The sequence below is a fragment of the Ambystoma mexicanum genome, chromosome 12 (assembly GCF_040938575.1).
Source record: "Ambystoma mexicanum isolate Mex_15411 chromosome 12, UKY_AmexF1_1, whole genome shotgun sequence".
Lineage (NCBI taxonomy): Eukaryota > Metazoa > Chordata > Amphibia > Caudata > Ambystomatidae > Ambystoma > Ambystoma mexicanum.
The window spans coordinates 50,404,039-50,429,878 of NC_090936.1; the positions used below are offsets into that span (position 1 = coordinate 50,404,039).

General features: G+C 46.4%; 1 protein-coding gene across 3 annotated transcripts in view; it reads right to left on the minus strand.

Annotated features, from left to right (window-relative positions):
- The window catches only part of ASZ1 (ankyrin repeat, SAM and basic leucine zipper domain containing 1), an 850,966-nt gene that overhangs the window by 337,777 nt on the left and 487,349 nt on the right, over positions 1-25,840 (minus strand). The window lies entirely within an intron of this gene.

Sequence of the window (25,840 nt, forward strand, 5' to 3'; positions counted from 1 at the left end):
CGCCACATTACGAATTCTCTTGCCAGTGCCTGACTGCACGCATGGTCTGACCAGGCATGCACACCGGCACCCGCGAGCAGAACTCGTGATTGCACCGGCACCATTATTAACAGTGCCAGTGCAACCATGCTCCCGACCCCCATTCTGTCCTGTGAGGCAGAATGGGGATAGCGAGGCCGGCCCTCTCGGCACCCGCGAATGGGCAATTACCGGCCCATTCATCTCGTAATGGGCCGGTAATGGCCCATTCACAGGTACCTGGGCCGGTAGCGAGTTTGGCGGTAGCCGGCTACCCCCAAACTCGTAATGAGGCCCTATGTCTTCTTCATGCCCCCCCATTCCGTCTTCATATGTATGTAACAGGGAGGTCTGCTGGGTTACAGGACCAGAAACCAATGCTGTACAGTCAACTCCATTCACTGGTTCAGGGATGGATTTGGCCGTGATGGTAATCCCTGACTTAAGAGCTTCCTGATGGTCCTTGTAGTTCCCTGTAGCACCCAAATGAATGATGGCCTGAGCTCGAAAGGGCGCCTCTGGAGGACTGCAAATAATACCGGGAGACAAAAAGGAACTAGATGGGTAGCGATATCGTAGTCAAAGGGAGAAACTCCAGGCGTAGGGACCCCTTCGACTGCCGGGATTTGGCATTTCCAACCTTCTGTGCGGGTTTCTTTGGACACTCCCGCAGAAGATGTTCCGAAGACCCAGATTACATGCATAAATTATGCGTGTGCCGATATTCCCTCTGAGCAGGGGTCATGGGACCACGAATGGCTCCCACCTGCATAGGTTCGGGAGGAGACAACAAGGGAGGAGTTGAGTCGTGAGCTGGAGATACAGGGACCACTGGCTTTCTTTCACCCTGTCTTTCGGCTCGATGGGCATCGATCTTCAGTACTAATTCCAACACCTCTTGGAAGTCTGCGGGAACCATTAGTATGGTGGCCAAGGTGTCTCTGAGGTCTTCGGAAAGACCCTTATAGAAAACAGCCACTTCTTGCTCTCACAATCGGTCTCGGCCACCAACTGGTTGAACCAGGCTCGATAACCAAGGAGCAGAGTATTGCCATGACAGAGGCGAAGCAGTTCTAGGTCCCTGGCCTGTGTGTTACGCTCGCCTGGTATCCACGGGGACGCCACCCAGCTGTGGGGACTCTGGTATCCTTCTCAGCTGCTCCCAGGTATGATCAGCGGAGAAGTTCTGCCTGGAATACAGTTGGGCAATGTTCAAGACTGGGCAACAGGGGTAAGAGCATCCCAACACCCCGTATGCCCGCAGCCCCTCCCCGGACCTTTCCTCACCTTGTTATGGGTTTTGGCATGCTCTCCATCCTGCCTTCTTGGCAGGGGCGCGTTGTCCATTGTGGGTGAGTGCGACCTAGTTACTTCACTGATGCAGGCCCCTTTTGGGTCTTATTACTGTTATACTTGTATGCCTTTCTTTGGTTTAAGTAATGTCTTTTCTCTTTCCTTAAGTGCGCAGAAGTTTGCTGTGGAACGTTGGCTGAGTTGGGACTCGCCGGTAGGTGATGGTGCTTCGAGAGCGCCTTGATGCGGTAAATAGGCGGTAAATAGGCGGTAAGTAGGCGCTATGCGCAGCGCTATGATGCCTTGCCTTTGCTAACCTGTTGTCTTTTGTTCCCGTAGGTTGCGGTGCTCACCCGGAGCAAGAAGTCCCAAGGTGATGCTGGTCGATGGGCGACTCATGAGGTAAGCTGCCGGCACAAGTGTAAAATGTCTAATGTCCTGTTTCTCTCCTTTTTGCAGATCCGTCGGTCCGGGAGGCTCGCTGTTCCTTGGATGCTGTTTGCAGGAGCGGAGGGCAGCTAGCGATGGAATCACAGGTAAGCTGCTGCTATTGTTTTTCAGATGCTGTTCTTCCGAGGTTCGCAGGTGCAGCTGAACACGATGAGCATCACGTTGCAGGATTGCAAAGTAACGCAAAGCGTGTCCTTCAAGTCGGGTGTGGTTTAAATAGATTCAGAAAAGTAGTCCAGGTAAAGTAGTTCCTAGGCTACCACACCCAAAACACTATACCGCATAGCTTGGTTCCAACGGAACCAAGCTATGTGGGCGCCTCCATGTTGGCTGGCACTGGAAATAAAGTAGTCCCAAAACACAAGTCCTCACAAAGTAGGAGCCTGGCGCCAACGGCGCCAGGACTGGCCCCAAGAGGGCTTCAGCAAAGGATGCCCGAGTTTGTTTGAGACCCGATCCAAGGCCCCTCTTGGCCCATGGGGTGGCCAGGTTTTTTGGGTCGTGACACTGTGCTTTACATCGGGTATCAAAGACCCTGCTCATTTCCGTGATCAGGGTATGCAGTCGTACAAGACATAACTGTTTGTTTCTAACAAGGGGTTAGCCCATGCGGTCACCGTACCCCTGATATAGGATAGGACAAAAGCGGCTTTTGTTGTGGAATCCGGGAAAGAGGATGGGTGGAAAAGGAAGTGCAGTTTGCACTGATTTATAAAGGTGTGGAAATGCTTGAGGTCACCCAAGAAACGCTCAGGGGGTGCCAATGGGAACTGCATGGACATAAGCACTGGTGTGGGTAGTTGTCTAGACAGGTGGTAACCAGAGCCCGAAGCCGTAGCCCCTGAGGGCTCATCAGCTTGTGTTCAGGATTGGGTCAAGTCCTGCAGGGCATCAAACAGATGACGTAATGCGTCTTAGCCTGCAGACATTTTGGTCCGGAGATCTGTGACCATCTGCATCAGTGTAGCCAGAGTGTCAGACGCTTCCATGGCTTTTGATTCTGTTACTCGCCGACTAGGATTGATGTGAGCCAAGAGAAGGTGAGCGTGGATGCCGACCTGTTCAGCTTGATTGAAGAGCTTGGGTTATTCCTTAACCAGGTCTCCTCACCTGAGGGAGCTCTTTCCCTTTATGCACCCCTCTGCTGTGTTCCAATGAGGCCAGAGAGAGGAGTTGATCAAATGAAAGTGCGGGTAGCCCACACCACTGCGGTACCAAACTGGGTGTCCTGTCAATTGGTCGACTGCAATTTGGTCGACTGCAATTTGGTCGACACCATTTGGTCGAATGCCAAATGGTCGAATTTTTTTTTTTTAATTTATATATATTTTTTGTGGGTTTTCGTGTGGGGAAAGAAAAAAAAAAAGAAAAAAAGGGGGTTGGGGGGGGACCCCCCCCAAAAAAAAAGGGGGGTAAAAAAAAAAAAAAAAATTCGACAATTTGGCATTCGACCAAATGGTGTCGACCAATTGTCCTGTCGACCAAATGTTTTCGACCAATTGACTGGTAACCACCAAACTAAGGAAAAAAACACAGTGGTTAATGACAGCCAGTGATAAGGCAGATAATAACCCTGCTCCGCAAGTAATTAACCTGGTCTATGAGTTTGGCGAAGCAAGGAATAAAGGAGACAGCTTAATCCAGTACCCAGGTACCTAATTGCAATGACACAGAAGGGAATGGCAGTGTGGGAACACTATCTGAAGTCTTCCCGGTGTAGAACAGGGTAATGCAGGTAAAATGAAAAGTATAAAAAAATAAAGAGGGATGCTCTAGTTCCGGGATGGTGCACTAAGGCGATCTGCAGGGCATCCGAAAAAGTGCACAGATGTGTCCCGAAGTGGAATCACAAGTGTAGGTAAGTTCTCCCTGAAAGTCTTTCTGGGTGGTATTTGTTTTTTTATTAAATGATATGGTTTATATCATAAACCTTTCATCTATACATATCCAAAACATTACTCAGTCAAAATTATTATAATTCTTTTCATACATTAATAAGAGTTCATGTTTTTCATTTTCAAGCTACATCCTTTCAAGAAGTGCAGGCCGTGGTTTGTGTAGGTAAGAATGTGTTCCTACTTCTGACCTTTGCTACTTCGGTCCTGTGGTTTCTTCCAAGTTTCAGATTTAGGCTTTTTCTAAGTCTTCTGTGATGTTGTTCCAGAATTGGACAATCGTGAAGACCATTTTTTGATTGTTTCTAACAGAATTTGCGCCCATCTATTTACCGGTTCAGACTGACATTGCGTTTTAATGAACATGTCCCTGTGTGTATTTCTCTTTTCAGAAAATGCAGGGCTGATCATTATTATATGATGCAAGCTTTCTGGTGTGTCTCTTTGGTTGCATAGACGACAAGCGTTTCCCTCAGGTGGAATCGTTTTTCTTTGTGCCAAGATGTCACGTCTAGGCAGGATTTTTAAGCAAAATCTCATGAAGGCGTCTCTTATTTTCCGGCTTGGGAATAAGTTTAAGTACTTTGGGAGATTGTTTAGCGCTCTCCTATCAAGTTGACAGGATAGGTCTAGCTGGTAGTAAAATTTCAATTCAATCGTCCGAATCCAGTCATTACAAGCTAGTTTCTTTTTCGCTTTTTGGGGGTGGTCCAGAAGCATATCCATAGAGCTGTCCGCTTCCTGCCTTTTAGTTTCAACAAAGATTTTCCATGCAACCAGTGTTTTTTGGTTGAGTGCGTTAGCTTTGGGACAAAGGATGTCAAGCGCTGGTATATGTATATCGCTAATGATTTTTCTATACAGGTCAATCTGTTTCCGCATGATGGTGGATTCTAATGATTGAAGTGCGAGTTCAAAGCAGATGCGAGGCATTGGAAAAGATGTCAGGAGGGATACTTTTCTCCAAAACAACCCCTCCAATTGTTGCCATATATTATGGTCTATGTTGATCATTGATTCTCTGCCATAGGTGAGAATTGCTGATACTTTATGGCTGAAGACTGGAATCAGGGGTTTCAGTGTGAATTTTCCAAATTTGTAATGTAAAGATCGACCTTGGCAGGCAAGCGACAGTGCTTTAGATTTTAAATGCTGGACCCAATCTTTCTCGACTGTAGATTGGTTAAGCCAAACCCTGAGGTATTTAATTGTTTTCACCCAAGAGAGTTTTTGATGTTTAAGAAAAAAAGATTGATTGTTCGATTTCTTTTCACTTGAGTGGGAAAAGGACATGACTTGTTTTTTGAGCGTCGATTTTCAGCTGGTTTAGCGACATGTATTCTTCGAGTTTGAAGAGAGCGATCTGAAGCCATCTTGGAGTTTTTGCGAGTAATACAAGGTCGCCTGCATACATCATGCATGGTAAACTTGTAGCATTCAATTTTGGCGGATTCATCAGGGGTGTGTAGATGTTATCCTCGAAGTCTACTATAAAGAGATTTTAAAAAAAAGAGTGGCAGCCAACGGGCAGCCCTGTTTCAATCCGTGCCATGTTCTAATTAGGGTGTATTAGCACACCTTGTTTCGACATTCTGATGGTGGTGTTTGAGTATAACTGCTTTATTGGTACTAGAATGTTGCGTGGTCACTCCCATGAAGAGAGTTTGTTCCATAAGATGTTTCTATTTATCATGTCAAACGCTAGCTGTAAGTCAACGAAGGCCGCATGAATCTGTGTTTCGTTCTTTATGGCTTCCTCTTAATAGATTTAGCAGGAAGAGATTGATATTTGTTCCAATATGTTTGACGAAGCCAGTTTGTCTGACGGCATATCTGTTTTCTTTCACTGCCCAGATGTTAAGTTTGTCAAGCAAGATGTTAGCAAACAATTTCCCTAGAGGGTCAAGTAGCTCTATGGGCCGATAATTCTGTGGTTCTTTTGTCGGTCCTTGTTTGAAGATGGGGATCCAGGTTGCTACTTGTCAAGATCTTGGGTTAGTATTTGTCTGTGTGATTAATTCAAAGATTTTATCACTTATGTCCGCCCAAATGTCTGGGTTTCTTTTGATGAGGTCATTAGAAAGACCATCAGGTCCAGGATTCAGCCTCTGGATTGCTCTCGAAATGTCTTCCCTGCCCCATGTTAGTACCCATTTCTTTATAGGGTCTGGCTCTAATTTTTCTTCAAATGGAGGTCTGGGCTTGTATAATTCAGAGTAATGAGCTATCCAGCTTGCCTCTGGTACATCGGAGATCAGTATCTCTTGTTGCATGTGTAGGGGAGGACTGGTCCAGGAGACCCCTCTTGCCTGCGTTTCCTCCCCAGGTGAGGGCTATGGCTCATTGGGCGTTCCCTCGTGCCACCCGGGCCCAGGTGGTGGAGGGCTCACCCGCTGGAGACATTGCCCACACGTATCGAGTGCCCACACGTATTGATTGCCACACAAATTTAGCTAGGCCCAAAAACCATTTTTTGCCCGGTAAAGATGGTGTGAGCTCAGCGCACTGTAGCGCGGCCCCCACCCTTGGAGAATCACATCCCTGTTGCCGCAGCACCCTGGCAGATCCGCTGCGAGCACGTTCCCACGAACAAGACGGACATGAGCTAGCGAAATACGCTGACATTGTAACAGTTCACCTCCCGCAGTGCATTATCACTATCAGCATGACCCGGCCAGCAGGCCTGAACAATGAGAAGAACGGTAAAATGGTCACTTGATGGCAGACAGTCTTTATACGTATGTATATATATTAATGTAAAGACCACTTGCAAAGTATGCTTTCTTCCACAAAATCTCTTATATTACAAACGCCTGTAGAATGTATTAAAATGAGAGAGCATGCTCCCATGATATAAGCAATGGCGAGCTCACACCATTACAGGTGGATGCTAATAATAAAGGAACGCTCCAGGGATCTGTTTGTTGCGTGGATCACTGGGCAACCTACCTCCCATGGTTTTGCGCCATAACTAAGCTAATGCTGCTAGAGTACACGAGAAAGCGAATGCAACTACACTATGAACTCATGTAAAGGATGCGCGAGAATGCACTTATCATGTGTGTATGTCTAAGCCCCTTATGTGCCACCACCGTCACGTACAGTGGCGGGTCGTTTTCTATGTACTCCACCGACCCAACTACTACCTCATTTACTGCGAATGTATATGCATGTAACTAGGATACTGTAACTGCTAGAACATAATATACAAATGTGGTGCTCGGACTGGGTATAATCGAGACACATCCAGCAAAGTTAAATGCATGTTTTAAAGTGATTTTGAATAAGTATTATAGAAAGTGTTCAAATGTTTGTGATGTCTTTACCTACATTCGGCAACACACGAGGGAGATACCTTTGTGAATGCGTACAAGGCCATTCCCCCTCCCATCCTGCGAAGGCTGCCAAGACATGAGAACAGAGGCCCGCTCTGCGCTACCCCACCTCCCCCGACTAGACTGGAGCCACTTCAAAGATTTGTAGCCCCCACTGCAGCACCCAAGGCCGCGGCCAGCCACCTGCATTATTTACAGCACAGCAGTAAACCTTTGTCTAAACTCAAGCGCCCCCTCGTAAACCCCACAACCCACCGGACCATCTTAGACTTATGGCCCTGTGCAATCAGGACACCCAACACTTTGACAACACGCAGCGGAACATCCATAACAACTTCTAACAAGACAGAAAGACCTGTACCGCCCGTCCCAGGCCCCGAAGCTTAGCCCCTCGACCTATGGCCCCGGTCAACAGGACACGGGTAACCAGGCCTCGATATATTACCTCCAGACCCCTCACAAGGTGCATTCCTCCTGTGTTGCATTAACCTATAAAATAACCTATTGGAAGATTTACTAAAGAGAATAACACTGTAAATGACTGAATGACTGCGGTGTGCATGGCCGAGGGCAAGTAAGTCAGAAAAGGCATTCATCTCTGCCACAGGCAGCGTTGGCACACCAACACCGCCCGGATGAACTCAAGCCGACCTGCCAGGCCCAGCCCAACCCACGAGGGTGACCAATGACGTCCTTCAGCCAAGACCAACCACGCCGCAGCAGCACCTATAGTTAGTCGTCGCCACCCAATCCCAATGAACTTGTGCCCCCTATAGTATGTAGGTTTTGATGACGTTTTTTGTAAATATATACGCCTGTCTTTGCTATTGTCAGACAGAGCGCTCTCGGAGTTTGCAGAGTTCTTTGCATGCCCAATTCTGATTGATAAACTCCCATTTACGCTCACCCGCACTCTGTCTTGGCCTTATTCCCATTTTGGGAGAGTCCTTCATTGTCTCTCATTGCGGGGAGGATCGTGCTGTTTGGGGACGCTTGCTTTCAGTGGTGACCCCGATAGCGTGATTTTTATTTCTTCCTAATTCCTTATAACCGTCCCCTTTTGGCACGAGAATCTCCGGTCGAAAAGGGATACGCACGGTGAGCCGGCTCCGGGAGGCTGCCCGCCAACGGCGACCGGTACACTAAGAAGTGCGCACTCAATAGAGAAGGGGTACGGGATCCCGGTTGAAAAATCCCCTTTGAGTACCGCTCGCCAGAGCCGGGGCTGACTGTTGAGCTGACGGCGACACTGCCTGGACGGACCCAGTTTCGGAGACTATCGGTTCAAGACGGGCACGTGAGTACTGAGTGCGAGCGATTCTAAAGGGAGCGGGGAAAGAAGTGTAAGACAGATAACGATAGGGGGGGGTACGCAGATCTTCTAAAGATCATCTTAAATTTTCCTTGCTTTTTCTTTGCATATGGCCATTAGGATCAAGAGGTGAATAAGAGATAAAAGTGACGGGAACCTAGCTCCGAAAGGGGGTGGAAGGCGGCGCCGCATAGTGCTATCTTGACTAGTACTGGGAATATATGAAGAAGTGGAGTATAAAATAAAAGTGTTCAGCAAAAGGGGACACTGAGAGTACATTAGTGACCGCTATTACTTTTTTCCTTTCTTTTCTTTAAGGGTAGGGGGGAGAATAAAGAACTGTGATTAGCACAAACTTAGGGAGACAGTAAGAGAAAAAGAGTCCTACTAGAAGGGGGGAAAGCAGGTTAATATCTATATATATGCGCATCTAGATATTCAAATAAGACGAACAGGGACAGCCGGCTAGGGAGGAAAGGGAGGGCAGCTTGAATGGTGAATTGAGTGGTGCCAAGAGGTGTGTGCACCTCGTATGTGCTAGAAGACATTTTGATGTTGTGAATGTGTGAAGCGGTTATAAATGCATAATAGTTAAATGGTCATGGTAAGTGTGGTCGGATAAAACTTTTTTCCCTTTTCAGATAACGTCAATATAGTGAAGTGAGTGGGTACCTCTTTGATTTCCAGGCTGACATTGTCAAAATAAGGGATGGGTTGCTTTTGTATGTGCCCCCCAAAGAGAACGGAATAGACATTGTGTACGGCCAGTTCTGTATTGCGCAGTCAGGGAGGAGGAGAGCCCAAAGGGACCCAACATTGAATGTGAAGTAAAATATAAAGAATAATACTGATACTACATTTACATCGTAGTTGCAAATACACGGAGACACACCAGTACTAGGAGAGCACAGAGATGGGGGCCGAAACACCCTTATCACATATTTGTAAGAATCTCCCGGGATACGTGGAGCGGATTAAAAAATATCACGACCAATGGGTGACCGAGCTAAAGGGGGAGGGGTTACCTCAGATTTGGCCCGAGGGAGGGTCATTTGATAAAAGTGTTCTGGATACGGTGGCCACATGCATTTATCTAAAATACAAAGGAAAGCAGCTGCAAAATAGGAGGGAAATATTAGATCTTTGGAGGTTATTTGAAGAGATACCACCGCCTAAAACACCAGCATTAAATCCTGATCTCCCGTCCACCACAGACAATCCACTACTAATACAAAGAGATGTCAAAGAAGGGTCAAGTGTAGCGCCACCAGTAGAGGTAATAAGTTTGTACCCGATATTAAAGAAGCCTGTGCCCGCAGAGGGGTACAGTGACCCCACTTACATACCTCCCCTGAAAGATACTACACCCCACCGGCCCACGGCACCTCCGCCATATGAAAGCACGAGGGAGCGAGCCCAGGCAGGCACACAAAGGGTAGATATAGAGAAGCTCACAGATGATTTAGAGTCAAGACTGTCGATAGCAAAAGATGAGCTCTCAAGGATAAACGAACAGCACTAGATGCAACTAGATCAGGGCGTACGTCCAGAGCACCAGGTGAACATAGAAAGCCCGAAGAGGGGTGGAAAAAAGGCGAGATCCTGTTCAGAATTGAGGAAGAACCAACGCAAATAATAGAAGTAGGGTCCAGAGAGGGAAATGTTGTAAACGAAGAAAGGCTTGGGGGAATTAGAGAGGAATTGCTGTGTGATATAAGGGACGAGTTAGAAGAAAGCGACAGGTTGAGTATGGCGATGGGAGGGGGAAGCGAGGGGGAGGAAGGTACGTGTTCAATGAGAACACTGGACGATGAATGGACGGGGCGATTAAGGAACAGAGTGGGGAAAATGGCATCACTGGGAACATCAGCAGCCAAAACGGGCCCGGATGGGACGACGAAAGGAAAGCTACAGCTCCCGTTGATACACAGGGGAGGAGGGAGGCCCAATTATATCCCATGGGCGCAGAAGGATAAAGCCAATTTATTAAAGCTATTGCCCCCGTTATCAGGAGGGGCAAGTAAGTGGATATATGCCTTTGAGAAACATACTGCTGGGGTACCCCTAGCTATAGGAGATGTGAAAAGTCTGCTCGTGTCAGCAGTGGGCGATCAGGCTGAAAGAGTATGGGTAAAAGCCGGTTTCCCGGGAGTAACGTTAGACTGTGACCGCCATGATGGGGCATCCTTTAACACAGTGCGTGCCAGGGTGTGGGATGCCTTACGCGAAACATTCCCAGAAACACCGGACTTACAGTCAGTGATGCAGTGTACAATGAATGACGGGGAGGAAGCTATGGATTACATTTTTCGGGTCCAAGAGATGTGGAGAGCAGAAATGGGCACGCCCTGGTATCAATCGACATCTTTATTTTATTTTATTATAAAGAGAGGGCTCCCAAAGGAAGTGCAGAAGGCGCTTGACAAGATAGCAGGTATTGAAGCAAAGGGATGGCCAGAAATTCAGAGCATAATAGTACACCATTGTAAACGAATTAAGGAGAGGGAGAAGGAGGTGGCGCAGAAAAGATTGGCAGACGAGGCGAAGTTAGTACAGTCAAAGCTAGTGAAGGTTGCAGCAGCAGTAGCCGCGCTCCCACACAGTAGAGAGGGAGATGATGAGGAGGAGGGGCTGATAGCACTCCAAGGAAGGGTGGAAACTAATTGGGCGGGAACAGCACAGCGGCAGTGGACTGAGCAGGAGCAAGGTGGAAGTCCGCAGTGGCAAGAGTGGACCCCTCGAGGGGGACGAGGTGGGTACAGGGGTCGGAGAGGAGGCGGACAAGGGTACGGGGGAATGGGAGGAAATGGATGGCAGGGTCCCAGGGGCCCCCAGGGGAGTTGCTGGAACTGTGGACGATGGGGGCATTACTCCAGGGAGTGTAGAAATAGACAAAACAATGGGTTCCAAGAGGAGGAGAATTATGGTCATCCACACCCAGGGAGCCCATATGGTCTTCCAATGGGACAGCAGCAACTAAGAAACCCCGGCCAGGGTACCACGGGCCAGCAACAGGGACCCCAGTATAGGACACAGAACCACCCACAAAACAATGACAGTATGCAATACACACCAGGTAACCCTTTCGCGACAACAGCAAACGGGGCCCCCGCACCAGCACCTTACAGTGGCATGTCAGTGGTTTCAGGGAGTGTTTTTAATGAGGGAGGGGCGATGAGATACCCCGCATAGGACAGCCCACAGAGAACACTTGCGTGTCCAGTTCTATCCACCACCTACAATGCAGCAGAGGAACCATTGGTAGGGGCGCAGATAAGAGACAAGCAGTTTATATTCATGGTTGATTCGGGAGCGGAGAAATCATGTGTCAGAGAGGGCCGATTCCCGTTATCTAACAGGAAGTTAGAGACGCAGGGGTTCTCTGGGGCTGTAATTGAAGTTCCTTACACAGAAGCTTTGGATATAACGGTGGGGGGTAAGACTGTGAAGGCACCCTTATTGTATTCCGAACATCCCCCAATAAACTTGCTAGGGAGGGATCTTCTGAGCAAACTCAACATGACCATATCATTTACCGAGAGAGGAATAGTGTGTTCTACACCTGGGACCTTGCGTGCGATGTTGGTAGTGCAAGCCTACACAACCACACAGGAAATACGAGGGCTGCCACAAAACGAGGAAATGTTTATCAAAGGGCTAAAGACTCTGGCCCTCATAATTCCCGAGCTAGGAGGCATGGACTGAAGGATTCCGGCGGAGTTCCTCTTCCGCCCCATAGTGTGTCCCAACACAGCACCGGGATCAGTGGTATCATTAGACTTGCACGCTGTACAAGTGTCAGCAAAAAGGATCGCTGTGATTGGAGTGGACGAGGAAGGGTGTGAGTGACGCACAGTGCTGTGCACAAACGCCAACATCGCCCTACGAGAGGTAACAGATGAGGATCTCTTTTCAGACACGGAAGGGGATGGTGAGATAGTAATGGAAATAGCGATGCCCTGTGATATTTTAATACAAGCAAGGGAGACCCCCGTCCAATTGATGACAGTGGTAGGAGCACCACCGTCGTTTTTTGATGACGACATGAGGCTCGTACCAAACAACTTATGGACAACAGGCCCCCATGATGTGGGACTGTTGCATGGAGTACAGCCTGTGGTAATAAAACTAAAGCAAGGAGCAATTTTACCGCGAGTTAAACAGTATCCTTTGTCTCGTGAAGCTGAAGAAGGGATAAAAGAGACAATAAATGCCCTACTAGCACAAGGGATAATAGTGCCTTCAAACTCCCCATGTAACACCTGTATTTATCCAATCAAAAAAGCAAAAGGGGGGTCTTGGAGGATGATACAGGACTTACGCCCCCTCAATGATGTAATTCAGAAGGAGTTCCCTCTAGTCCCGAACCCTGCATCAATACTATGCAGCATCCCGAAAGAGGCATCACATTTCACAGTAGTAGATTTGAAAAACGCATTTTTCTCCATACCCCTGGCTGAAGAGAGTAGATACCTTACCGCCTTCACACTGGGGGGTAAAAGATATGAACATTGCAGATTACCACAGGGATACTGCGAGAGCCCGAGCATCTTCAATCGCGTATTACATGAAGACCTAGGAAACCTATCAGTTGAGAGCACCATTATTCAGTACGTAGACGATTTACTAGTCTGCGCACAAAACGAAGAGAAATGCAGAACAGATTCCATAACATTATTGACTTTGCTGGCCAACAAGGGGTACAAAGTGGACAAGGGAAAGCTACAGTACTGTCTGACAGAGGTCCTGTACCTGGGACAGCTGATTTCAAAAGATGGGAAAAGAATAATACCAGACAGAGTGGAAGCGATAAGATCAGTAAGAGAACCCACAACAGTAAAAGACATGCAGAAATTCTTGGGAATGTGCAATTACTGCCGAGCATGGATATTAGATTATGTGGCATACACCAGGCCCCTATTACAAGCATTAAAGGTGGCCCAACAGGAGAACAGGAAGATGGAATGGACGGAAGAGATGAGCTCCTCTTTCCAAACATTAAAAGATTTGATTTCAAGCGCCCCAGTACTCGCAAACCCTGATTATGGACGCGATTTTTACCTATTCTCACACTGCAAAGAAACACTGATGACAGCAGTGCTGACACAAAAAACGTCCTTAGGACACAAGCCATTGGCTTACTATAGTGGTACTTTAGATGCCGTGATGCAGGGCCATTTCGCGTGTGAGCAATCACTCGCGGCAGCCGCGTTCGCGATTGAGAAAAGTGCCACAATAGTAATGGGTTGCCCTGTGACATTGTTTGTGGAACATTCATTATTTGCAATACTCGAGAGATCAAAAAGCACACTGACCACACAGCGGGCGACCGCCTACGAGATTATATTGTCCAGTGCCAACATCCATATAGTGAGATGCAAGACAGTGAACCCCGCCACATTCATTACAGAAGCGTGCACACTGGAAGACATGCAGAACCACGATTGCGCAACCTACACAGGAGAGAGAGGGGAGGACACAGTGGTGTGTGAGAACGCTCTAAGCGAGGGGGAAGTGTATTTTGTGAATGGGTCCGCATCAATTGACGTGGACACGGGAGAAAAACACGTTGGCATGGCAGTAGTGAGGTTAGAAGACGGTGAGTATGAAACACTGGTACAATATCGCCTCCCATCACATTACTCCGCACAGGCAGCAGAACTGATTGTGCTCATAGAAGCACTCCATGCAGCAAAGGGTTGTGCAGTGACAATATACACAGACTCAGCTTACATGACAACTACAGTACATGGAGGCCTAGCAAGATGGGGGCGTAGGGGATTTAGGTGGGCAGACGGAACACCAGTACAGCATGCAGAATTGTTGAAAGAGTTAATTGAGGCCCTGCGAAACCCTACAGCAGTAGCAATAGTAAAGTGCCAAGCACATACATCCAACACAGATGTTGTGTCTTTAGGGAACGCGGCAGCGGACGCTGCCGCCAAGGAGGCTTCCTATTTTCAGAAAAATGACACAGGTGAATACATGCTTAAGCGCAAGACGAACGAAGAGCCCCCAGAGGGATATAATATGATGCCCATACCACAAATAATAGAATTGCAGGAAGGAGCCAGTGCAGAGGAAAAATTAATGTGGACAAAGCGAGGGTGCAGCAAGTCAGGAACAGACCTGCTGTGGCGGCAAAATAACTCGGGGAAAGTGGTAATGCCAATACAGCTATTAGAGATTGCATTTCAACAGCTACACTTCCCTGCACATAACACCAAACAACACATCGCAGCAGAAATACAGGAAGAATGGTTTGTGCCCTGTCTCCACCAAGAGCATGTGTCTCGATTGGCAATGGAATGTACAACATGCCAAATATACAATTCAGGAATGACATTACGCACTCTCCGGGGAACAATTCCTAAACCCATTGGCCCATTCAAGGAACTGCATATAGATTACGCAGACATGGGGGAAAGGTGTAATGGCGCACGGTACATGATCGTGGTTGTGTGCCCATTTTCAAGGTGGGTGGAAGCAGGACCTTGCGCACGACCTGATGCCAAGAGCGCCACCAAGTTCCTAGTAAGGGAAGTGTTCCCGCGCTGGGGAATTTGTGACGTGATTCGCTCAGACAACGGCACTCATTTTGTGAATGAGCTTTTTAAGGAAGTCACTACATTATTGGGAATAAAACATAAATTATGTTCAATTTATCATCCTCAAAGTAATGGCGTAGTGGAAAAGATGAACGGACTGTTGAAGGGCAGGTTATCAAAACTATGCTTCTCATTAAAGAAGAATTGGATTTACTGCCTACCCCTTGCGCTATTTGAATTGAGAAATCAGCCAAGCAAAGACCACCATTTGTCCCCGCACGAGATCGTGACTGGGAGACGAATGAACACAGCACACTCGCCACTGCGCGAACACTCAGACGCTCATAGAAGCGCCGCGATATTGGGAGATTAATTCACAGATTATTTGAGGAAATTGACAAGGGCAGCGCGCGTGATATCAAAGCAACTCTCCCCACCCTTCACTAGAGAAGAGGGAAATGTAACAGGCGCTGTCACGGAGCCAGGGCAACAGCTACAGCTAATGCCAGGCGACTGGATTTATGTCAGAAGCTTTGTGCGTCGGTGGAATGCACCAAGATTCCATGGCCCATACGAAGTAATATTTTGCACGCCCACGGCAGTGAAGGTCAAAGGGTTGAGGTACTGGGTGCACTTGACCGACGTACGGAAAGCATATAGCAACATACAAGAGGAGGTAGATGAGGAGGCACAGACAACAGCAAACGATGCAACTGAGCAGAATGACTGAATATGAACTTATGTGTATGTGTTGGTACTAAACTTGAATAAATGCACAACTGATAAAGATATTAACTTTTACCTGGTTGAGTGTGTATATATATATATAGTTAATGGAATGCCAAATTATAGCCTGTATACACCCTTGTCTGTGAATACCCCTCCCCGTCTCCCCACCCCTTTCCATTCCCCGTCACATGTATATTGGCACTGACGGTGCTAGCAAAATGTTTACATGTATGCACTCAATGCACTTTTATATCTTAAAACAGGAGCTTCCATGGCATCTAACGGGCAGCCTGCAACGGATAGATTTACTAGAATTAGAGAGTGGTTAACTGAGAAATGCATATATTCGTATGAATGTGGACTATCTGCGTGCATTATATTGTTTTTTACATTAATGTTTGGTCTGGTTACATACTGGTTCATAGCGTTCATCTCTATCGAGATGAACGAGGGGGGAGGGAACAACACAACTACTGGGGCCAATACAACTGCAAGTGTCAATGCCAATACAAGGGAAGGTGATTTCTTGGTATGGGACGGAACTAAACTTGTGTGGGGCTACTATACTACGCCATCCAATGTTGTCATCTCACAAGATGGAGGGCCAAAGGGTAAAAGGCAAAATAACACACTGTCCCCACCTGAGATGTCTAATTACAATGCTCACAGCTTAAACGACCGAAACCCCTCTGCCATATCCTGGTTGTATAACACCCCCACCAGCCAACCTGCCCCCATGGCCATAGACAATCAAAGAATGAAAGCAACACATGAAATATTATATGATGACTGGGTGAAGGGGGGGCGGGAAGGGGAAAGGGGGGGTCTGTTTTGCCCTTCGTTCAGGAGGCTGGGAAGCGCCAAAGGAACAAGAATAACAAACGAAAGAGGGAAGCAGGGAGGAGGAAGTATGATGAGTACTATGGGCTAGGTCTAGATAAGATGGAAGACCCACGACACCCCCACCAAACAAATAAGTGGTATGCAGACATGAGTGCCACAGCTAAACAAACAACAAACGAGAGCTGTTATGTTTGCTCCCTCATCCCTCACGCATCAGGTACACCCAAAGTACTGTTACCCAAAGAGTTGCCAATTATAGATGCCCAATGTCTCCTTCATCTCACGTTATGCAGAATTAAGAACACCTTCCAGGCACATGAAGTGACTTTTCAAATGCTGCAGAACGAGAAAACGTGCTACCCAAAACCGTCAGGGGTTGTATGTCTGAAAGAACCGTTTTTTGGAATTGAAGGGACACTTTTTTCTGATAACAAGTGGAAGAACGAAGAAGTAATGTGTAAAGCTGAAGCACTGAGGGGTGAGGCACCGGAGAAATTGCAATGGATAGAAGAAACGTGCACACCCGTTTGGAAGGAACACATTTCAAAGTTAACTTGGGTTACGCCCATCGAAAAGCCTTTCAAGCTGCAGAGTGAAATAGACTATGAACTGTGTTTTAAAGGAGAAGGGAGAACCCCCATGGGAACAAACAAGAGCTGTAACAAGACCCTCACCATCCCAGATCTAAGAAAAGGGACTGCGGCCCTTATGGACACGTACTGGGTATGCGGCAACCAGGCATACCTACACCTCCCCCCGTCATGGAGTGGCAGCTGCTCAATGGCCACTCTGCACTCAGCCCTAATGGTGATACCCGAAAGCCACATCGATGGGAGCAAAAGGACACAGGAACGCATGCAGCAAAGTGTGGCTCAACCAACTTCAGAGTCACAAATGTATGTCCTGTCTTCCGGAAGCAAGGGAGAGGTGCTGACCCGTAACAGACGAGCATCAAATTATATATCAAAGGCATCATCAGAATTATTGGCTCAGATCCCAGACAAATATCGATTATTCAGCTCAGCAGAAACATTTTTTGCCTCGCTCGTATCAAGTGTCCAAGCAAGGGCTAACGCAAAATGGCTCCAGATAACCCGTTGGGAACTAATTCAGCTGGCAAACGACACTGAAGAAGGTTTTAACATAATAAAGGTCGAACTAAGAGCCTTGCGACTGATGACCATGCAAAACAGGTATGTCCTAGACCTGTTGACGGCGATGGACGGCGGTGTTTGCCGAAAAATAGGAAGTGCCTGCTGCACTTTCGTACCTTCTGAAGACGCAGAGAACGGCTCCCTGTCCCATGTGATCGAAGCAGTCCACAACCTAGGAGAAAAAATGAAGATGGAAGGCGGAGCAGAAGATAGTACATGGTTCGATAACATCTTTTCCTGGGTCCCCTCATGGCTTGGAACAACTGTGAAATTTTTGATGCCAGCTGTGGTGTTCCTCCTTTTGATTTTCTGCCTGTGCCAGGTGGGTCTTCGAGTCTGTGCTAACGCAGTACCAAATGGTGCAATGATGATGGTGACAATGGGCAACTCACACGGTACAATAAAAACGATGCAAGAAGCACAAGTACAAACAGGGGTAGACAACACACCCAGGTACCAACTGGTGCCCATGTACCACGACAAGGATATTGTAGATAAGCTGTGGCACACCACCATCAAAGAGCCCCGCATACTAGAATGGTACGAGGAGGTTTGGGTAGATTTGGAGGGAGATGGTGGGTGTATATATCTCACGTGTACTCCAGATGAATACGCCAGGAGAGGTGAGAGCTTAAGGGGGGTGTGCAGAGCATGGATGCCTATCAAAGGAACTCCTGCATGGGATGAGGCAGTGATGGACGAAGCAGAATGTAGGAGGATAGAGGATTTAAAGAATTTGTTACTTAAGTAACGAAAGAGGGGAAATGTAGGGGAGGACTGGTCCAGGAGACCCCTCTTGCCTGCGTTTCCTCCCCAGGTGAGGGCTATGGCTCATTGGGCGTTCCCTCGTGCCACCCGGGCCCAGGTGGTGGAGGGCTCACCCGCTGGAGACATTGCCCACACGTATCGAGTGCCCACACGTATTGATTGCCACACAAATTTAGCTAGGCCCAAAAACCATTTTTTGCCCGGTAAAGATGGTGTGAGCTCAGCGCACTGTAGCGCGGCCCCCACCCTTGGAGAATCACATCCCTGTTGCCGCAGCACCCTGGCAGATCCGCTGGGAGCACGTTCCCACGAACAAGACGGACATGAGCTAGCGAAATACGCTGACATTGTAACAGTTCACCTCCCGCAGTGCATTATCACTATCAGCATGACCCGGCCAGCAGGCCTGAACAATGAGAAGAACGGTAAAATGGTCACTTGATGGCAGACAGTCTTTATACATATGTATATATATTAATGTAAAGACCACTTGCAAAGTATGCTTTCTTCCACAAAATCTCTTATATTACAAACGCCTGTAGAATGTATTAAAATGAGAGAGCATGCTCCCATGATATAAGCAATGGCGAGCTCACACCATTACAGGTGGATGCTAATAATAAAGGAACGCTCCAGGGATCTGTTTGTTGCGTGGATCACTGGGCAACCTACCTCCCATGGTTTTGCGCCATAACTAAGCTAATGCTGCTAGAGTACACGAGAAAGCGAATGCAACTACACTATGAACTCATGTAAAGGATGCGCGAGAATGCACTTATCATGTGTGTATGTCTAAGCCCCTTATGTGCCACCACCGTCACGTACAGTGGCGGGTCGTTTTCTATGTACTCCACCGACCCAACTACTACCTCATTTACTGCGAATGTATATGCATGTAACTAAGATACTGTAACTGCTAGAACATAATATACAAATGTGGTGCTCGGACTGGGTATAATCGAGACACATCCAGCAAAGTTAAATGCATGTTTTAAAGTGATTTTGAATAAGTATTATAGAAAGTGTTCAAATGTTTGTGATGTCTTTACCTACATTCGGCAACACACGAGGGAGATACCTTTGTGAATGCGTACAAGGCCATTCCCCCTCCCATCCTGCGAAGTCTGCCAAGACATGAGAACAGAGGCCCGCTCTGCGCTACCCCACCTCCCCCGACTAGACTGGAGCCACTTCAAAGATTTGTAGCCCCCACTGCAGCACCCAAGGCCGCGGCCAGCCACCTGCATTATTTACAGCACAGCAGTAAACCTTTGTCTAAACTCAAGCGCCCCCTCGTAAACACCACAACCCACCGGACCATTCTGATTGATAAACTCCCATTTACGCTCACCCGCACTCTGTCTTGGCCTTATTCCCATTTTGGGAGAGTCCTTCATTGTCTCTCATTGCGGGGAGGATCGTGCTGTTTGGGGACGCTTGCTTTCACATGTTTTGTGGGTACATAAGGGAACATAGTTCTCCTGTATTGTGGTTTTTCAACGATTGCAACATTCTTTCTGCGTTGTGTTGTTGGAGGATCATCTTTGCGTTTGTGATCCAATTTCTGTGCCATTGTTTGACCAGTCTGATCATGAGATATTTGTCAGGGAGATTCTGCATCGTTATATACTTTAAATTTCTCTGCAGTTCTTTCTATTTTTCAACAACCTGTGGATTACACACATGAGTGTGCCTCTTGCCAGTCGTTTTAGTTAGTTGAGTCGGTTGTCTATATGGAGATAGTAACCATTCATAGTTCATTTTCTGGGTTCCGTCGAGTTTTGATGCCAAAAAGGTTTCCGGTAGGTTTCCCACTGCTCTTTGGTTTATTCTGAGCCTATTCATCCCGGTGTTGATTTCCAGATTTGGTAGATTATTTTATTTGTCGGTTTTTCTGCTGTCCAAGATCTTGTCAAAAAGTAATGATCACTTTTTCAAAAAGTTAAGGTTTTCGGTTTAATTGATTTTATCATAAAATCGCTTTGAGATGTATATATAATCAATTGTTACAGTTGTGGCACCCCGAGCCCATGTGGGGGATGGAAGACCAGTTCTTTTATCAAGGATGTCAGAGCAGTGCAAATTTCTGTTTGCTGTTTCTTTGTTCCACCACAGAGCTTGTGGGATAGCGTGTGGTCTTAGAATTTGATTCCCACTGCATCTAACTGGTGTAGATTTAGATCACCACAAACAATGAAATCTATATTGATGTATTTTTCGCATGCTTGATCCATTTCTGTGAATAGGGAGTCTATAAATGCTTCAGAGATTGCAACCGGGTTCCAGTAAAGATTCAATATACCCAAGGTTTTCTTTTCGGTGGGGCAAACTGTCTGGTGGTTATAGGTATGTACCAATCGCAGTTTAACTACAGTTATTTGAGCCCATGCGTGAAGGTTTATTGTTTCCAGTAGTTCTAGGTTTACTCTGGTTTTGATCAGGGCGACGAGTCCTGTCGAGGGCCGGCCTTTAGTACTCTGTATCGCCAGATTCATCAAGGTGATGAAGCCCTCACACACCTTCTGTTTGATGATCCACGACTCTTGTATACAGATTATTTGGTAGTTTAAGAAGTCCTGTCTTCCCGTATGGAAGAGGTGGGCATATCCACGAGTATTCCATGAGCATATCACAAAGATGAGATTCTTAGTATTGGTTGGTTGTTACTGTTGTTCCTTATGTCTAGCTCGATATGTAGGTGAAGAGTCTTCCATATCTCTCCAAATGAAGTGCTTTCTGTAAGCTGTACGTCTGTTATGGAAACTTCTTGCATTTTGACAGCTACGCTCATGGTGGCTCTGGTTTTCACTGTAGGTGTGATTTTCGCTGGGACTTAGCTGGGCATGAGAGCTCTCGTCCTTACTTTCTGTTGAGTCTTGTAATAATGGTTCCTTGTTTATAATCTGGTCGATTATTTTAGCTGGAGAGCATAGTTTCTTATCACCTTAAATAGAGAGAGCGAAGACCAACTGTTGGAGTTGGGTCTCATTTTCTTTCAGAAGCTTTACCGTTGTTGAAGACGTGAGCTGTATCCACACTTTGTCAAGTCTTACTTCATCCATTTGAATTCAATGATATGTATGTCTTGAGACTTTACGTATTTGAGTGATTGAATGACAAAGAGCCGCCAGAAGTTTGTTCTGTTAAGAATTAATCCGTCATGTTGTGGATCAATTCTAGCCAATTTCATCCGGTTTGCGTTTTGGTGTTTTTGGGCATCAATGAAATGAGGGAGTTTAAGTGCCTTGTCTTTGTGAGTCTTGGGTGGGATCATATTTGGTTGTTTTCTTCCAAGTGTCAGTTGTCTGTGAGTCACCACCCTCAATTTGTCCCTTCGGCTCAGGAGGTCTGAGCTGTGAGTCTGGTCGGTTCTATTAAGGTCGAAATCGGTGTCAGAAATTTCCTCGCAAGACAAATCAATCATAGTTGACTGCTTGGAATTGCCTTCTTCATATTGATCTACAACGATGAGGGAGGATTGCGTCAGCTGTATTTGCGCTTCTTCTGAGTTATGAACCTCGTTGTCCATATATATTGACATGTTCATTAGTACGTCTATTTGTGCTTGCTCTTTATTTTGTCTTATTAAATGGTCTTCTGTGTTGACAAATGTGGTGAATTGGGAAATTCTAAATCCTGTTGCATCCCTTGTTTGGAGGCGATGCCTCTTTTGGGATGTGTTTCTTTGTTGCGTGCCTGAGGGGTGGTAAGATTTCTGAGGAATGCACGTGAACCATTTTGTCTTTTTTTCGGTTTAGATACTGGATTTTTGCTCACTTTAATTGAGCCAGTCTTTCAAATTAGCGAAAAAATCTCATAATTCTCAGTATCTTTGATTTCAGTAGGTTGTTTCTAGTGGTTAACGACATATGTTGAGCAAGGTTTAGGCATAGAGGTACAAGATGCGGCCGTGGATGCAGAAGTTTTATCTTCGTTTAAGTCAATTAAGTTTCCAACCTGGTTAGGATTGTTGTCTGTTGCAGGTCGAGGGTCCTTGTTGACTGTTGACAGTGGTGACCTGCCACTTAATGTCTCCTGTCTTGGTTGTAAAGGCCAGTTGTTGAGCGCACTGGCCAACGATTTAAGTTGATCTATGCAAGTGTTTACAATCATTGCAATCAGCACATTTGTCATCGTTTTTTTCCACTCAATGACTTCTCTCAAGATCGAATAGCCGTGATTGCCACATTTGGCTTGCTTGAGCCTCATTTATTGAGTGAGTGTTCAGGTTCTTCTTCATAAGCTTCTATTTTGTGGTCCCATTTCACTGGGATAGGTTGTATATTGTTTGGTGTGCTTGTGTTATTGGGTCTTATCGAGAGCTGTGGATCTTTTGTCCCCCCGAATGGGAATATGGGTATTTGAATTCTTTGTTTCTCGCACCTTTCTGAAGCCTTTTCTTTTTTCATGATTTTGCATTAAGTTCTCTATTTCTATAAAGTCTAAGGAAAGGCGCGCCATTCATGGATTTTGTGATAAGGTTCTTGATTGTGTCAACACTTGTAATCGTCTTTGCCTCTCATATAGTGATTCCCGGCATCGTTTCGCCAATTTGGCTTTGTCTTTTTGACAGATGTCTGTCATACTTGCGTCGTATGTGCCTGATGGTTCATTTTGCATTTTGTGGTCCGATGAACAGTTTGTGAGCTTTGGGTAGACGCGGTCCGTGCATCTGGACTTCAGTATAATTTTGTTCCCTCAAGGTTTCAGGAGTGGATTTAAATGGGATGTTATTACTTTGTGTATCGTCCGGTTTCAGTTTTGGGAGACTGATTGTCGGAGGTTCATCAACATCTTCGCCTGTGGTGGGATTCAAACTGAATGTGATTGTCTTTATTTGGCTGTGTTTCCTCTGCATTTTCAGGGGAGTCTTTAGTGATGACTGAAGTTTGATTGTTGGAGAAATGTTTCTCTGTTTGCAACTTACATGCGTGTTTGAGACCTCAAGCTCGGGTCTGATAAGGTTCTGCACTCCTACCGCCAACTCAGGCAGGAGTTGTGATAGAAGGTAGATAGATGGTCATTGTCATGAGATAAGGCTTTTTGCTTTTCAATGTCTGAAGAAACAGGGCAGGAGTCCTGTTGTTTATGTTCAGAAGTTTCATGTTTGGCTTCTTTTTGCAGTTTTGGTGATAAAAAATCTGCAGTAGATTGTGTTTTAGTATGCAGTCTTGTTTGTGGTGTCTACATGTTGTCTTGTTGTTAGCAAGCCAGTTGTGCTGTAGTCATTATGAGGAATTTTCGATTATAGTATGCCGGGTTGGCTCTGCGCGGCAGTTCGCAGCAATATGCGGGTTGAAGGGCGGCATGGCAAGTACTTGCTTTTCTTTCTGCTTTTTCCTTTTTCAACATAAATTGAGTCTGGTGAAGACACTGTGGGGAGAGGGACTGTAAAACTTTGTATTTGTGAGGAAGCACACAGTGTGGGCGTTTCAAATTTACCCTTTTTGAATGGAAAATCTCTACTAGTATTTCCGTAAAAAAACTAAGCCAGAAGTGTCTGATGACGTATAATCCGGTTTGGGCAGATCGAGTTCTTTCGTTCTGTAACAGCGTCTGTGGATCAAAGGCTGAACGCTTGCAGGGTTTGAAAGTGTCATTCGCAATGAGAGTCAATGGAAAAGTTATGTTTTCAGGCACAGGGCTTACATCTAACATAATTCCAGAGGGCGGGTTTCCAGTTCAGTGCCTCGGCTGATTCGCCAGACTTAAGCCAGTACCTCTGGATTTCAAGGGGCCTGGGTGACCAGCCTTGCACGGACTGCACTGACTGCTCACACTCTCAACCACTCTGGGGCCCGCTCCGCGGAATTAAAGTGTATATGTAGGTTCAAGCTGCAACTCCAGGAAACAGTTAAAATGGTGAACAGACTGTCGTTGACCGCACTGACTGCTCTCACTCACGACCACACTCCACTTCGGGGTGGTATTACTAGATTGCGCTGCGACCACGGGAGAGGGATTAGCAAAGTAACCTGATGTCCGGGTTGCAGACAAGGTAGTCTGTATATACAGTCATAGTATTGGTAGCAAAATAGACATAAGTACCTGTAGCAGGTGTGGGGAGTATGGATGGGTAAGCATATAACTACCGAGTGATGTTCTGGGTTGAAATACTGGTTTCTACAGAGGAGAACTGCAAGGCACTGTGAGCACTTCCATGTAGCAGGCAGTCTTGCAAAGCAGTGGTGCTTGACAAAGCATGTTTCTTTGCCCCTTTCTTTATGCTTCCTAGCACAGTTAATGTGTTCCTAGCTATCCTCTCCACCTTCCAAATGAACCCAACCTTTTTACTGCATTATTGGAACTGCCTTTTCTACCCACTGCTCATCTCTTTCGCAGGTACGTTGTGGTATATTTTAGAGTAATGGAGATTCCTTTTCTTGTGCCACATCAATTGTTCATGCTCCCTTCCGAATTCCATCACAACTTGATGAATCCAACTGCACCACCTTGCTGCCTTTATTGCTAGTCCCTTCCTGAGATAGCCTTACCATCCTTGAGGTGGGGTAGGAAAGCGGGCAGGGGGATATTTGGAAAGGTTTGAGGGGTTATTCTCAAGGACCTCCTCTGCAACACTTTCTCTGTACACTCAAGTGCTCTGGTCTTTTCAAATCACTATTACCCATCTATTCCAACTTCTTTGCAGTTTTGTAACTCGTCTCTTTTATAAGTTTGGCTTCAAGAAGCCAATTGTCCTAAGTTGGCCCTATCCCTCTCTCACCCTAAATATCAACTCTGTGGAGGGTCACTTTATGAATGACACTCCTTACCATCGCCTTATTTTGGTATGATATGGCATTTATAAAGCGCCTATACACAAGTGTTTATAGGTGCGATAACTGCCTTATCCTCACCACCTACTGAGTATTTGTCCCTCGGTGCTCCATGCAAGTTTTTGTCACACTCTACAAGGATTCTCTCTCTCTCCTCAATCCCTTGGTAGTCATATTTTTCCCCTGTATGCTTGTTGTCTCGTGCAGAAGGGATGTGACCAAGCAGTATGGGCTGGACTGCCCCTTTTGGGGTGGGACAAAGCCCGATTTGTATATTGTCGTTCCCCTTTTGTAATGGATTGGCATGCAAGAACTATGGTCTGGAGGTTTGCCAAAAGCAATGCCAGATGTTAAGATTACTTCTAAACCTTCCAGCCATCACCTCTTTTGTCTTGATATGTTTGCCCTTGCCACTGAGAAACGGGTACAATGAAGAACATGTTCTAACTTTTTATTGTCATGGGCTCATTTTATGTACACCAGCTTTCAGCATATTTCAAAGTGCAATGGATAACTGCTTCCATTCGACATCAGTTTTCATTACAGGGAAGACTTTGGGCCTAGGGCCTACAGCAGTAATGCCCAATAAGGGGCCACAATCCTTCCTTGGTTCCACACTGGAGCAATAATTAAAACAAACTGGACGTCCTACTGTACAGTTCCAACACAGGATGCAAAAATCATTGAGAAGAGTTTCCCAGCCCTCTGCTTTAAAAAAA